Source organism: Strigops habroptila, chromosome 8 (genome assembly GCF_004027225.2).
Source record: "Strigops habroptila isolate Jane chromosome 8, bStrHab1.2.pri, whole genome shotgun sequence".
Lineage (NCBI taxonomy): Eukaryota > Metazoa > Chordata > Aves > Psittaciformes > Psittacidae > Strigops > Strigops habroptila.
Window position 1 is genome coordinate 46,785,101 of NC_044284.2, and position 15,051 is coordinate 46,800,151.

At 47.0% G+C, this 15,051-nt stretch overlaps 1 protein-coding gene across 3 annotated transcripts in view; it reads right to left on the reverse strand.

The window, feature by feature from the left end:
• HDLBP (high density lipoprotein binding protein) overlaps window positions 1–15,042 on the reverse strand; it is a 40,473-nt gene extending 25,431 nt beyond the window's left edge. The window contains exon 1 of one of the 3 annotated variants that reach the window (XM_030496588.1): window positions 14,882–15,042. The gene's annotated coding sequence lies outside the window, so the exon portion shown is untranslated. Of the gene's footprint in view, window positions 1–373; window positions 482–14,811; window positions 14,831–14,881 lie in introns of those variants that run through there. The other 2 variants (XM_030496592.1, XM_030496589.1) reach the window with 2 other exon arrangements.
• Window positions 15,043–15,051: the final 9 nt, after the last annotated feature.

The window sequence follows — 15,051 nt, forward strand, 5'->3', positions numbered from 1 at the left end:
CCGACCGCCGGGGACTACGTGGAGCCACCCCCAACCCGCGCCGTCCCCTCCCCACGCATCCGCGGGGCCCAGCGTCCCCATCAGCCGGGCCCCGGGACGGCGCCGCACATCGGCGCTGCCCAACAGCTGCTATCGGCTGGCACAGCCGTTTCGACACCAGCCGAGGCCGCGACACCGGCTGCTCCGTGCGCCCCTTTCCCCGAGCGGCTCCCGCCGGACTTTGCCCGGCCCGGCCGGTGGGAAGTTGGCCGGGAGTTTCCCGGCACGTCGGTGCCCCGGCAAAGGAAGCGAGGCCGCGCCGGGCCGGGCCCCCCCCAAACCTCCACGTCGGCGCCGCGGCAGAGGAGCCGCCCCCCCGTCCCCCGTGACTCACTCCGGCCGGTGCCCGCTCGCCCGCCCTGCTGGAGAACCGGAGCGCTCCTGGGAGAGCGGCGCGGCGCCCGCCCCGCCACCTATATAGGCCGGGCCGCTGCCAATCCCCGGCCCGCACGTCAGCGGGACATGCCCCTTCCCGGCGGGGCCGGCCAGCCACGCGGGCCCCGCGCCGCCGGGGGCGCCCCGCCGCCTGCCCGCCGTGGAGGAGCGAAGCAGCGGCCCGGCCCGGGAACCTGCGGCTCTGGCGGCGGCCCCGCTCCCACCGCCCGGCCCGACGGGCTGCACGGCGAGGGAAGAAGAGCCGCGGGTCGCTTCCACCCGCGCCGCGAGGGGGGTTGCCGAGCCGCCGCCTGCTCCCGCCCCAGGCTGCCCCTCGCGGGAAAGCCCACGGCCGCCTTGCCTTCCACAACGCAGTCACGGGCAGTTCCTCCCGTCCGTGGCCCGGCGGTTCCGCGGGACGCGAAAGCCAGAGCTGCTGCAGAACCGAGCCTGCGCGCCCGGCTGTCCCCAGCGCCGGGCCAGGCTCCTCTGCGGTGGCGAGAGTCAGCTCAGCTCAGCTCCCCAGAGCTTCCACCTACCCTCTGTGTTTAGCTGAGGCCGGTTCCGCACAGGGCTTGTGAGCTAGAGAGGCTCATTAGGGCTCTAAGCACTCTTAAAACCATGGCTAGCACCGGAGAGCAGCCAACACCTGGGGCTTTTCCCCTGTCCCACAAGTGGAGAGGGACACTGAGGCCTCAGCCCCAGGCAGCCAGTTCCTTCCCCGTGCAGCCTGTGTCAAAGCAGCAGCTTCTGTGATGCTGAGGTTGCAAACAGAAGGAGCAAGTTAAGAGCAAGATTAAAAAAATAAAAATTGAATATCCCCTCACCACCAACAGCCCCTCCCCTTATTCTAATCTCTAACGTGGAAATGGGGAAGAGCGAAGGAAAGGCAAGCCAACAAGCACAATACTCTCCTGCTGAGAGGATGTTTATTAAAGTTTGTGCAATATAGATGTTTTTAATTATTAGCCCTGCACCCTCGGGGAACTGAGGGAGAAAAAGGAAATCATCGCATCAATGTAAAAATACATGGAATTTGAGCTGATTTTTGCATTAGCTCAGTCTCTGCCCGTTTTCCTACACAGGATTAATTTTCCTCATCATTCATAACTTGCACTTAGTGACTGGTTTTCTCATTCACAGCTTGCTCCCTCCCAGACCCTAGCAAACTAAATGCAAGAATCTGTTTTGTGGAGCTCCGACCACAGACATTCAAGGTCTTTGGAATAACTGCTTTTGATCACATGCAGTAATCTTCAGATACATTCATGTGCTGTATTTATGGAAAGATAGATGGTATTTAGCTGTAAGTAAAATTATGATTATTACTATTATTGAGCAAGAGTAGATTTCTCCAGTTTTCCTTTTTTTAATCCTACGGTGTTTCACGATGAGGACATCATTAAAGCACCTGAACTCTGACTCAAACAACAATTTATCACTGTAAATAATACACTTCTGGGTGAAATGGGGAAGTATGTTAAAGGGAGGATGCAGGGATACCGCTCCAAGCATGGAGCTGCCACACAGAAAGGCAGCAACTACTGCTGCCACGTCATATACGCTTCCAAGAGCTGGCTCAGGCGCCTCCAACACAAACCATCCAGGCTGTGCATGCCAGCAGCACCCCGTAAGACACACGAGCAGGATCATGCCTACAGAGACAGAGGTGGTTCATGCAAAAGCAGAGCTTCAGGGACCTAAAGCAGCACCTCCAGACTTTGGACACTTCTGCTTCCAGGCAGCAGCTGAGAATGCAGGGAGTTGTGATTTGGGACACTGAACCTCCCTCGAGGTGCACGATGCGTTTATGGTGCTTTCACTCCCTGGTGTTTATCTCCCCAGTGCAAAGCAAGCAGCCTCAACACTCAACTTTGCTGCAGCCAATTAACCACAACACTGGCAAGTACTGTGATCCCCTGTGCAACGAACCAGCGGAGCATCACAACCCCCAGACCAGAGCATCTTACTGAAACATCAACATCCTTCTCCCTCTCATTATCTGGTTTAGTATGGGCCCTCTGTAGGGACATGCCACCTTATGCCTATGGGACAACCAAATGCTCCTCTCCTGCTCTGTGCAGTGTTGCTGCCACGGGGGTTGCCAGGAAAGGGACTTTTTACAAGGGCACGTAATGGGGAATGGCTTTGAACTGAGGGGAGATTTAGATTAGACTTGAGGGAAAAAGTTCTTCCCTGTGAGGGTGGTGAGGCACTGGCACAGGTTGCCCAGAGAAGCTGTGGCTGCCCCATCCCTGGCAGTGTTCAAGGCCAGCCTGGACAGGGCTTGGAGCAACCTGGTCTAGTGGAAGGTGTCCCTGCCCGTGGCAGGGGGTTGGAACTAGGTGAACTTTAAGGTCTCTTCCAACCCAAACCACTCTACGATTCTATGATTTCTGGCTTCTATCACAGCTTCCCCTACAGGACTGTTTAAGAAGGAATCTTCTCCATGTGTTTCCATAGCTCTTCCTTTATTTGCAGCTGCAAGTAGTAGGAGGGAAGCCTGCCAGGCCCAGAAGTTACTGGAAGGCGTAGAGCATCTCACTGCGTGCCACCCTCAAATAATGATTTCTGTCACTGGAAAACTGTCACAGGCTGTTCTCCTTAGAGGAAGATCTTCCACAGGAAAAGAGAGTAGTGCAGGAAGTACAGAAGTGTCCTGTGCATGGACAAAGGCACATTTGCTCCTCTTGCCAGTACATCATCAACCATTTGCATTCCACCCCATCCTTCTTCTTCAAGAAGGCAATGGCATACGGGCAGACAGAGGTTTGCAGGGTCTGCTTGGTGCCTGTTCTGTCTCTACTCATCCCGAAGTGCAACGTCACACCAATAAATAAATAAAAGCTTGTCATGGAGATGCGCGTAAAATGGCTCCTCTAAGTCAGGCATAGGAATTTTTGGTAGCCGAGGGGAGAGGAGACAGAAGGAGGTACCCAACCCCTTGACAAACACTAACCTGCTCCTCTCCCTCTAGCACCCCATATTTTAGCAGCATTATTACAAACCCCAGTTTCATGACTTGCAAGAGAAATCCTCCCCAGAAGAGCACCAATGTGTGACAGAAAGGGTGAAGGACTGGGCAATATGTAGCTTCCATGGCTTATCAAACTGGCAGTTCCTATCACCAGTCTGAGGGAGGACACAGAAATAGGACCAGCAAAAATATGAAACTCACATGGAGATAAAACTAACTCCACACAGGTTTGGGGCTTGTTTTTTTGAACATGTGTTCACCAGTGAAAGAAAAGGTTGAGGAGTTAAGAAGCTTTCCATAATCACACCACCTCAGGACTTTTGGGGAAGGGAGAGAAAACTTTCAGCTCCTTAAACCACTGGAGCAAAGACCACAAAAAGGTTGGTCTTTCCTGGCACATGCACCCTTAGCTGAGCTAGGATTTTGCAAAGGATTTCTTTTAGCCTGTTCTTATTTTCTGTTGTTACAAGAGATCCCTATTTTTCTTGCCAGAGACTGCAAGCCTTATTTGGAAAGCAACCCAACTATGCTCCAAAGAGTGTGTGCTGTGACCTTACTTCCTGTTAAATGTAACTCCAGATTTCTAGAACTGTCCAAACAGGCCCCCTTTTGTACTCTGGGTGCTTATCCCACACACCTAAGTTAGAGACCACCACAAAAAACTATCCCTGAAATGATCTATTTCAGCACATCTCTCACCAGTGGCATGAGCAGAAAAGGGCTGGGGAATACTTTGCATCACACTAGAAAAAGAAGCGGAAAAGGATTCAGAATGCGAAACACTTGTATGCCAGAGAGTACCAGGGTTCTCAGCCACAGCAAGCGAGATACACCTCCCAGCTCTAAAGCTATCTCCATGGCTTGCCATGGGATCCTCCAATAGAATGCTTTTATTTTTACAGGAAAACCTCTATTAAACTGAAGTTAAGGCTCAAATTATACGATCCTTCCACTAGGAGAATGAAAAAAGCTTCATCATAAAAAAATGACTGAACACGAGTCCATGTTGCTCACGTCTCGTAAGTGACTTTGAGACCAGATTTTCCGTATTTGCCACAAGGAAGGAAACTCCCAGGGATGTGCAAGTCAGGCACCCCTCTTTCCCATTCACACATCAGTACTAGGAAGAAATGATTCTGTAGGCTAAATTCTGCCTCTCAGCTGTACTTAATGCAACCCCATCATCTTCAGAGGCCCACTGTAAATACCCAAGTAGAGAACTGCTGGTAGAAAGAAAAAAGTCTACCTGAACCTATACACTAATAGGGACTCCAACCCGACTCCAACCACTTAATCATGTTGTGAAGAAGAGAGGGAGGTGGAAGGAAGAGAGCGACTGCATGTATGTGTCTCACAGGGGACCTAGGTAGTATAGATAAGGGGTCCCAGAGGAGTGCAACACCATTCCTGCTAAAACCTACATTGTTTATCGAGGGCAATTCTCTTGCACAAGCAGAAGAGCTGACCAGACATCAAATGAAGGTGACTAACCTCAGCAGGGCTCTCAGGCCAAAATGGTTGTTTAAAAGACTTGCTTTTATTTCCTGGGCGCTCTGACAATAAAATTGTGCAACCATCAGCTAGCAAAAACCATATACACTGCCCTGCCTAGACTATCAGAGGGTGCACTATAAAAAGAGGAAAGCAAATTAGGTAGGAAGAACAGGAACAACTTACTGGTGTAGACAGAGGTCAAGTGTGAACAAGTAGCTTCAAACCCTCTGACTGCAGAGAGAGAAAAAAGCTGCTAGTTAATGGGTAAAGATGCATGTTCTACACAAGAACACTGTGAGAACTAGATTTAACGCAGACAAACCAGTGAAGAGACTCAAATTCTGCTCTTAGTTTTGCTGCTGATTCATTGAATGGATCAGTGAAATTCAGTTACCCTGGCTGTGCACACACAGCAGTCTTGATTTACTCTGTGGACTCATTATTTCATTTCAGGTTGCTCAGAAGGCTGTGATCCTTGGATGCCAGGTGCTCTGACAAAACAAATGCCATTTCAGAGATGAGGAAGAAAGTCAATGGACAGTTTACTAAGATCAATGCAAAAGCAAAGCAAAAGGAAACCACACAGGATAGGTCAGAGTCTGTCCTTCTACTTACACTGGGAGAGAAATCCAATTATTTAACACAAACTTGGTTTTCAGAAGTTAGGATTTCAAATAACCAAGATAAAATGTAATGAGATGAAAACAGAAGTAGTGCATTCAGATCAAGAACGATGGAGCTGAATTTCCCACCTGTATTTCGAGTGTGGCAAATTTAAGAATTGAAAAGGTTGTCAAAAGTAGAAGCAAATTTCAGGTTCTTGGCCTTGGGGAGCCAATAAACACTTTGAAGACGAATGTTTTTTAAATGTCAGGGACAAAATGAAATAAAGTATCTTCCTGTGTTGCTTTACAGTTTCACAGCAAAGCAAAACACTGACTCGATTCAAGATTAGGAGGAGATTCCAAAACCAAAGATTCCTGATATATTGCCTGGAAAATGGCAAAAGCACAGAGTAGCAGAAGTTAAAGAAATCACAGAAATTCAGAATATCCGTCAACAAACTGAAGATCTGAGTCTCTGGGGTCTCTAGTCCAACCTTCTGCTCAAACCAGGGTCAGACCAAGGTGTTCAGGGCTTTCTTCAGATCTTTGAAACCTTCAAAGCTGCACAAGCTTTCTGGGCAACCTATTCCAATACCTGACTATCCTAAATTTCCTACTTGCAGTCAGAACCTTTAATTTCAATTTTGGCTCCTAATGCTGATCAGAGCTTGCTTTTTAATTTCGATTCCTCCCCCCCCCCCATGTGCTCATCACACACAGGTGCTTTCAGAGTGGTGTTGCCACACCGCTCTCTGCTGAACCTGCACTGCAGAAGGAAAAGAAAAATCTCCCACAAATAACTAGCTGACAGCTACTTCCCAACGCCTGCTAATGTCATTTAGTTACCCAAGAGTGAGGATTGCGGGGATACTGCAGAACATGGCACAGGCTATTCCCTTTCTGTTCTTCAAAAGGTAACTTTCACTTCACTGTCCTCTGGCTACTGGGTTGGAGTTCTTTTGTTTACCTTTCCAGTGTTCTCTTGTTCCCGCTTCCTTGACCACTGCAATGTAAGATGAATACGTGGCAAGTTTTTAAGTCTTTTTCTTTTTTAGAGATGCTGCCAGAAGCTCTCATGTGCTGCACCATCACACAGCTTGGAAAGGCAGGGGACTTGCAAGTCCTAAACTTATCCTTTTCCACATTAACTGTCCTATATTCAGACAATTCAAAGCTGACCGTCGTCTCATAGCTTGAACCTGTCACCATGCCCCCTAAAAATGTTCCTACAGGTACCCTTAGGCTAATGTTTTGCAGGGCAGAATTTAAGGAGCTGTTTATAAAGATGACAACCATTTCTTTTCAGACACTCAATTAGCTAAATATATATAGCAAATAAAAAGTGGCAAACTAAATGACATGCCCCAAATGACATTTTTCAGGGGAGCAGGGGACAATTTGCAACTTCAGCATGGAAATTGTGTTTACAGACATTTGCTTTTGCCTGTTTTGGTTGGTTTTTAACTTGCTTAGCTACTAGGTATTTATTGTACAGAAAAAACTAAGCAAGGTTGTTGATGCTCTGTGAAAGATTTTCAAGATTCCTCAGTTACTAATGTTTATTGGATAACAAAGGCTTCAGAGAATGCTGGAGCTCCATTTTTATAAACTTTCTATGTGCTCTGGTATGTTCCCCTCCAAGTTCCAGTTCCCCAAGTCACATGGCTTCACAAGACTCTCCAATTCTGTACTCTTTTCCCCTTTATTTCTATCTTTCAGTTACAATAAGCAGTTTGAAAATATGACCCAAAGAAGACTGTGTTATAGTGATGAACAAAACCCTCAAAAGAATAAAATAAACTTGCAGGGAGGCTACTGCTTTGTTTAGAGAGGGAAGGAACGATTTCAAATTGAACCTCTCCCCTCCCTCAAAAAAAAACCAACCAAACAAAAAAACCCACACAAGAAACCCCCATCTTCACTTTGGCAACAATTCCTCTGAAAAGGTATTAAAGGAAATATCTGATTCCAACCACCACTTGTTTAAAGCGCCGATAGAACCCTCGCTATTTAACCACAGCCTTCCCTTTGTCCTATTCATAGCACATGCAACAGGGGCTCAACATAGCCACAGACAAGCACTAATTCCTAATCTCTACTAGGCCAAGCAAAAGGCTCTTCATGTGTTAGACAGAATTACATCAGAGTGATCTAAACTGACAGTGAAAAAACCAGACAGTCTTCTCTTCCAAATCTGCGAGGCCACTCTAAGCCTGCTATGAAAGAGGAGCAAGCAAGAACTCAGAGTAAAACTATTTCCACTAATTGTTACAAATAATATTATTTTATGCTTAAACCCTCTTTTCATAACTGACTCATTGCCAGTCCCACCCTGCTCATCTTTGGGCTGAACAAGAAGGGTACGTGTGCCATTTCAGGTAGAAATTTTTTTGCTTTGATACCTCATGCTGCACCGTCCTCCAGCCACATGCTGTTACTGTCTTTCGGATTAACAAAAGTGTGCCATAAGCAATATGAAATTTCAAATTAAAAAAAGTAATAAAGAAGAGGGATTAACATTTCTTAAATTTCCAAATACTTCTAAACTCCTCTAAACACACACTGCTTGCTCTCATTTTTACCCACAACTCTGTCACAATCAACAGAGCCATCAACTCAGAATTTTAATTTAATGAAACTTTAAGAGCAGGAGTAGACCTTTAAAGTTTCGTCTATCCTACTTAATTTTCTCTACTTTTAAGCAACAGTCATGTATGTACAACTTGCTATTCTCCAGAGATTTCAAAGGTCCTTGTAACACCTAAATCCCAGCAGGCTACACCAACTGCTGAAGTATTCATTTTGAAAACAAAAGCATATGCAAGAACAGGCCAAGCATAACATACTCCCATCTATACTCTCACCCTGCTGCTCTGTGAGCTGTTGTTCTCAGCTTCTCTTTCAACTGCTCCAACACAGGTTTACTTTCAGCTTTATCACTTGAACAGAGATAACAGCAAGCTTACTTTCTACTGTGCAATGGAAACAGCCAGGGCCTTGTTTGCAAAGAGCAGAGCCCTGCTCCCCTCTTTGGGAAGGGCAGGAGAGATCAGCCAGCTCACACCATCCCCAGTGCCCACAGGAGACACACCAACACCCCCAGCTCCTCACCCAAGGCCACAGCCAGGGCAAGCAGCAACCAGTCCATTTGGATTGCTCCTGGCCTCTCACACTGCACTGGGGCTCTCTAAGACTGCCTCTGTCCCTGCCAGTGGAGAAATCATCCTTGCATTAATGCTGACCCTTATTCTCTTCCTTTTCCCTAACTTGACCCATGTACCCACCCCATGCCCGATGTTCGTGTTCCTGCCACACAGCCTGGCCTACACTTTGTTTGTTGCTCATTTTTGGCAAATATCCAGTTTATTTTGTGAAATATCCAGTTTAATTCTCAGTGACAGAAATGCAAGGGTAGACAGAAACAGAGTACTGGAAACAACAGGAAGAGAACCAGCAAGTGGTACTACTGCAGGTGGTAATACCTGAATATAGCAACAGCATCAAGGTGTTCAGTGTTGCCCTAAAAAACAAAAGGCTTTGGCCGATTTTTCAGACAACCCACTGCAAAACCTTTGAAGTATCAGTCAACCAAAACTAGCAGAGTTGGGGGAAAAGGACAAGGGAGTGAAGCCCATGCTACATGCCAATACCCTAAACCAAGCTTGACATTTGAATCATGCAAGAAGATTATTCCAGTTATCCAATCCCTGAGGAAAAACATGCCAGAGGTTAGCTTTGTGAAAGTTAGCTATGCCTGCCTCATGATATTTACTGTGAGATATGATACTGGTAACCTTCCTTTAAAACCAGAGTGCTGATACAGACCTTATCACCTGGCCTGCGTATGGCTCAGACAGCACTTTTATGGGCTGTGACAGAGACTCCAACAAGCAGTTATCAGCTTAATAACACCGGGAAAGGACTGGGTCTGCCACCTCCAAGCTGAATAGTAACAGTCAAAACACGACAGGGTTCCAAGTCTTTTGCCCTTAAAATCCAGTTAGTTGCTGAGCTGTTGCTAACCACATAGCTGCAAGCACAGGAGTATCAGTTGCCATATCAGGACTTGCTTCCAGACAGGTTTCATTCACTGATATTTCTTGTGCAGGTAAAAGGTATTGTGTACACACAAGTTACATGCACAGATGCTTTAACCAGAATCACCCCAATTTGTGACACAGGTTTATATGCAGGTCACTTGTGGAATTCTGTTTGTTACACTGGGTTGGTTTGTTTGGGTATTTATTTTCTTTCATTAATGCTAACTCAATCTATCAGTTCCATCAGCTCTTTCTTATCAGTGAAAAACCTTTAATAAAGACAACAAAACTGCTGGAAACTGCTGCTTAGCATAAGAGGATCTGGTACTACTTCTGTTTTCTATCAACAAGTAAATCCATTTTACTTTACAATTACACAGCATCACTGAAGGAAGGTTGCTTGAATATTACTCTGCTATTCAAACCTCTCAAAGGCAAAACTTTTCCTGCCAATCATTATTTCTTGGTATCTTACAGCTACCGAACCAATCCATTCCCTTCTTCCAGTGCTGCTTTTCCACTGAAGTTAAACTCATTATAATTTTCTCTAACTGAGCTTTTTGTGGTCCACCTTTTCTCTCAGGTTTCTCCCTCTTTTTTCTGCCTGTTGCTTTGCGAGTACCTCTTTTGTGACTCTAGCTGGACATAGCTCCTTGGTTCAACCCTGCTCCTCACAAAAGAATGACATGCTTCCACCGCTGCCCCAGCAACACAGCCTCACAGTAGGGCAGCTGTGGCCAAGGTCAGCCCTCCGCACCCACATGGCCACTGGACCGAGACTGCTCCGTCAGCCTCTGCTCAGGAACCTGCTCCTGGCACTGAGGCCACAGGTTTATTCCCATGTCCAACAACAGAAAAAGTGCAACTAAAGACACTTCACCGAGGCAAGAGCGTTGCTAGCACCATAAGTGCAGTTACAAGTCCTGTTGTGTCTGCCTCCCCCCCGCAACACCACTACTATTTTGCTTTAGAGTAGTAAGTAGAAATCCAACTGGTGTTCTTATACACAAACACGTACACCAAATGGGGGTTCTTTTTAATCAGATGGAATTAATAAATTAGCATGGTGAGGTATAAAAGTTACTTACACGCTATCATATCTGGTAGTAATTTGCAAAATACTAGTAGGGATCTTTCAAGCCCTGAAAGATCCATCAGATTCAAGAGTCAACAAAATTGAACCAGTTGTGAGAGACAAGTGATGTCTACCAGCAAGTTCAAAGAAGTATCTGTATTGTATGGTAGCTGCTAGAAAGGATGCTCCTATTTCTGTGAAGCTACTGGGAAAGTACCAGAGCTTGTGTAGGTAGAAACACGAACGATCACCTAAATGAAGGAAAATAGAACCACTTCAGCTTTAACATACATAAGTTTCTTACAAAACAATAAACCCAGAACATCCATCACAGCCTGACTACTTCTCCATGTTAGAATCAAAACCTTAAGCCACATAAATCTCCCAGTAACCCAAAGTCTTCTATACGCTTTTTTTCAATCTGACTCCCTGATTCTCTTCCACTGAAGTCACACCAGGAGAGGTATGGGGCAACATGAGCTCACAGAAGGAAGATGGGGAAAAGGGTCACTGAATTATTAGGCATGCAGGACTTCCATTTAAGGTGGTAATGTAAATCACAGTATTTTAATAGCAAATTTTTCTGACATAAACAGCCTTCTTTTAAAGCTAAAGGACAGCTAAATATAAAGCCACATGCTGAATTCTCTCAGGTATCCAGGATAAGCCTGTAACCCAAAATTATTCTTCTAAAACTAGGAATTGCTAAAATGAAACAAGCTCTTGAAACCAGCCTCAAACTGAGGATTCCAGACTCTTGCCATAATTATGAGTGAAGCACCTGAGGTCTGGAGACCAGCTCCTGTCTTGAGCTCCTCCACAATCCCTCCCCCAGTAGGTCCTACTGACCACGACCCTTCCTCCTACTCCAAACAGTCTCAGAGGACACATAAATACCACAGCCTCCTGGTAACACAGACTCCCCTGGAATAGCTTCTAGATTAAATCCCCAGGAAAAAAACCCCAATGATCAAACCAAACAAATCCACGAGCAAACCACACCACACAATACAACCTCATACTCTCTTCGCTCAAGGTCAGGATAATTAGTAAGAGGAACAGAAGCCTAATCTGCAGCTGGGTTTTACTTTCCTACCTCCTCTTTATCTGTTTTCATATTTTAATACTATAACACCTACTTAATTCTTACGCAGACCCATGTTGCAAAAGTTTTACAGGCTCTGAGCCTCTCAGTAACGTGCTCTTGGACAAGTCAGACATTACTGGGTGAATATGCCTTCCTCAGCCCACTTTGAAAACCCCTGTTTGAAACTTCTTCAGCAGTGCATGTCTTTGTCAAGATTATAACAGCATTTCCATAAGGGTAACTACAGAGAAGAGGCTATTACTGTGCTTGATCCACAGGGTATACCAAAAGGCTTATATTTTTTATTACAGTGTCTTGCTTCTATATGCAAAAAGAAGAGTATGATTTGGTAAAGGCAGTATCAGCTGAAATACTGTAACCAATAAAACATCCCAATTTTCTTTGAAAATGTGTAAACTGCAGAGGCTGGCTTTCCAATCTGATAACAGCTATGAAATCCAAGATTACAGATCTCTCCTCTAATAAATCATACATCTTCAGAACAGCTTAATGTGAATTGGAAAAAAGACGAGCTACTTGACTGAGAACTATTAACTGCCCCTATTGTACCAAAAATAAGTTACTGTTGTTACCACCATGCTATGTAACATAACGATAACATTATGATCCAATTCCAGATCAGGGGTTACCTCTATCCTGATCATCCCAGTCTAGAGAAGTAGGACCAATGAAAAAGTAGGGAACATAATAACCTTCAATAGATGAGAAGTGGTGTCCATAATTTTTTCGCCTTTTCAGGCAGAAAAGGTGGAGAGGAGAGAAAGGAGACCACAAGAAATCAGCTTAATTTGCAGTGGAACAGGAGACAGGAGGAGTATGTGTCACTATCAGGAGTGAAACACCAGAACAATCTATATAGGACAAACACAGGGAAATCTTTTTTAACTGCTTCTTAGAAGCCACACAGAAAATGGTCTTGAGAATGATCTAAGCTTACTGTATCTTGCTACAGCAGCAAAGTTCAGACTAGACAGTTGCACCGCCTCTTCTACCCTACATTTACAGGCTTCCAGATCGTTACCTCCACATCTAGTGAGCGCATTTCCTGTGCCTGTCATTCTGACCAGTGAAAAATTTACTACTGTGGACTTTTTTGGAAGAAAAAGGTTGGGGGTTTTTTTGTGGCTTGGGTATGTGGGTGGCCCTACCTACGATTTGGGCCACGCTGCATGAAAGTCCATGTAAAAACAGGAAGACAGGTTTTTCTAACAGCTGAAATCTGAATAGGCAATGGATTGGAGATACAGAGCTTTAGCAGACATACAGCTACACATCACATTATTGCTTCCTTTCCTGACCTGCCTCTGATGTATGCTCCTCTGTCAGGGGGAGGGATATCTAATCCCCCTGTGGAACGATACATGAAACACCACTTTCAAGTCTTGTTGTGGGTGGTGAACCAGTAATAAAAAGAAAGCCATTATTGTACCTGTTAAATTGTCTTCTAACTGAAAACAAGTTTGTTGCATTTGAAGAGCAACAGTGGGAAAATTTGAGAATAAATCATTGGGCAACAGCTTCACTTGCCTTACTAAAAAGAAAACATGCAAAAAGTCAATACAGCACGTATCAGTGTGCAGCATTTTCTCTGTTGTTACACAACAGTATAGGAAAAGAAGTGACTTGCTCAAATTCCTCCGGACTCAATGTCTCTAATCTTCTCTTCCCCCAGCCACAGAATTGCAAATTTGAATTCAAATTCTAAACTGGAGCTGTGAATTCAAAGACCTTGGCTCATCTCATCAGTTACAAGTGAACTGCTGATGCTATTACTAACACTCCCAGCACAACCAGCTCTCTTGCTTCTTGTGTTTCAGTAGAAGGAATTACTCTTGCCAGTTGGGAATCCTTTCCTACTGCTTGGGGAAGGCCAGCACAAGAAGCACTACTTACCATGTGTCAGGCCACTTCAGCTACAACCAAACTGGGCCCAAGAATCATGAGCGCCCCGTGCTTAACCCTGCTTAATTGCAGGATCACCCTGTTCTATAAATAATCTGCAATAAAACCACATTGCAGGACTAGAGGGCGATTCAGTGAAGAAGCACAATTTCCCTTCTATCACACAGAGGTAGCTGGCTCTGCCTGAGGAATCACACAATGGTTTGGGTTGAAAAGGACCTTAAAGCTCACTCAGTTCCAACCCCCTGCCACAGGCAGGCACACCTTCCACTAGAGCAGGTTGTTCCAAGCCCCGTCCAACCTGGCCTTGAACACTGCCAGGGATGGGGCAGCCACAGCTTCTCTGGGCAACCTGAGCCAGTGTCTCACCACCCTCACAGGGAAGAATTTTTTACTAATGTTTAATCTAAATCTCCCCTCTGTCAGCTCAAAGCCATTCCCCCTTGTCCTGTCACTACATGCCCTTGTAAAAAACCCCTCTCCAGATTTCTTCTCAGCCCCTTTAGGCACTGGAAGCTGTTCTAAGGTCTGCCCAGAGACTTCTCTTCTCCAGGCTGAACAAGCCCAGCTCTCTCAGCCTGTCTTCATAAAAGAGTCACAGGTGAGGCAGAAACCCTTCTCCAAAATAGCCCATGACCACAGCCCCAGCCTCCACGCCCACCACCAGTGCAAAATGAGACTATTACACTCAAGCTCGAACTCCAACAGCCCAAGAGGCAGACAAGGCCCCAGGACGGGATCTGCCATCATGCCCACACGGCGGCGGGGGTGTGGAAGACGATCGCATCCGTGCCACGGCTGGAGGCGCGCGAACCTTCCTCAGCCCCGTCCCCTCAGGGGCGGCCCGGGAACACCCCCGGCTGACCCGTGCGGCCGCCGCCGGGAGTGGAACCGGGGCATGACTCATGTTTTTTGTCCGCTCCCTGGCGCGGGGCGGCCGCTGCCTCAGAGCTCGGCGGCGGTGCCTCTCCGAGCACCCCCCGCCCGTCCCGAACGGGAGAAGCGGGGTACGAGGGGGAGGGCGCCCGGCGGCACGTGGCCCACCCGTCACCAATCGGAACGGCCGGGACCATAGAGCGGAGCTGGGCGCTCGCTAGACTTTCTGCCCGCGGAGCCCGTCTCTCTGCTGCCATCTTGTTGGAGGCAGCAGAACCCGCTCGGCCGCGGAGCCGGGCCGCACCCTCCTCCTCACTTACCTGAGGCGCTCCCCACCCCATGCCGCCCTCCCGTGCGGTCTGCGCCACTGGGCGCCGGGACCGGCTTTACCTCTAGTAGGCCCGCAGCGAAGCCTATGCTGGGTACGAGGCCGAGGGGCCGGCCGCCATCTTGGTAAAGAAGAGGGATGTGCGTGACCTACCAACATACGAGCAGTCCCTCCCCCACGTACCCTTGGCCGACGGGTTGCTATGGGAACGGTCCGGGCGCATGCGCGCCAG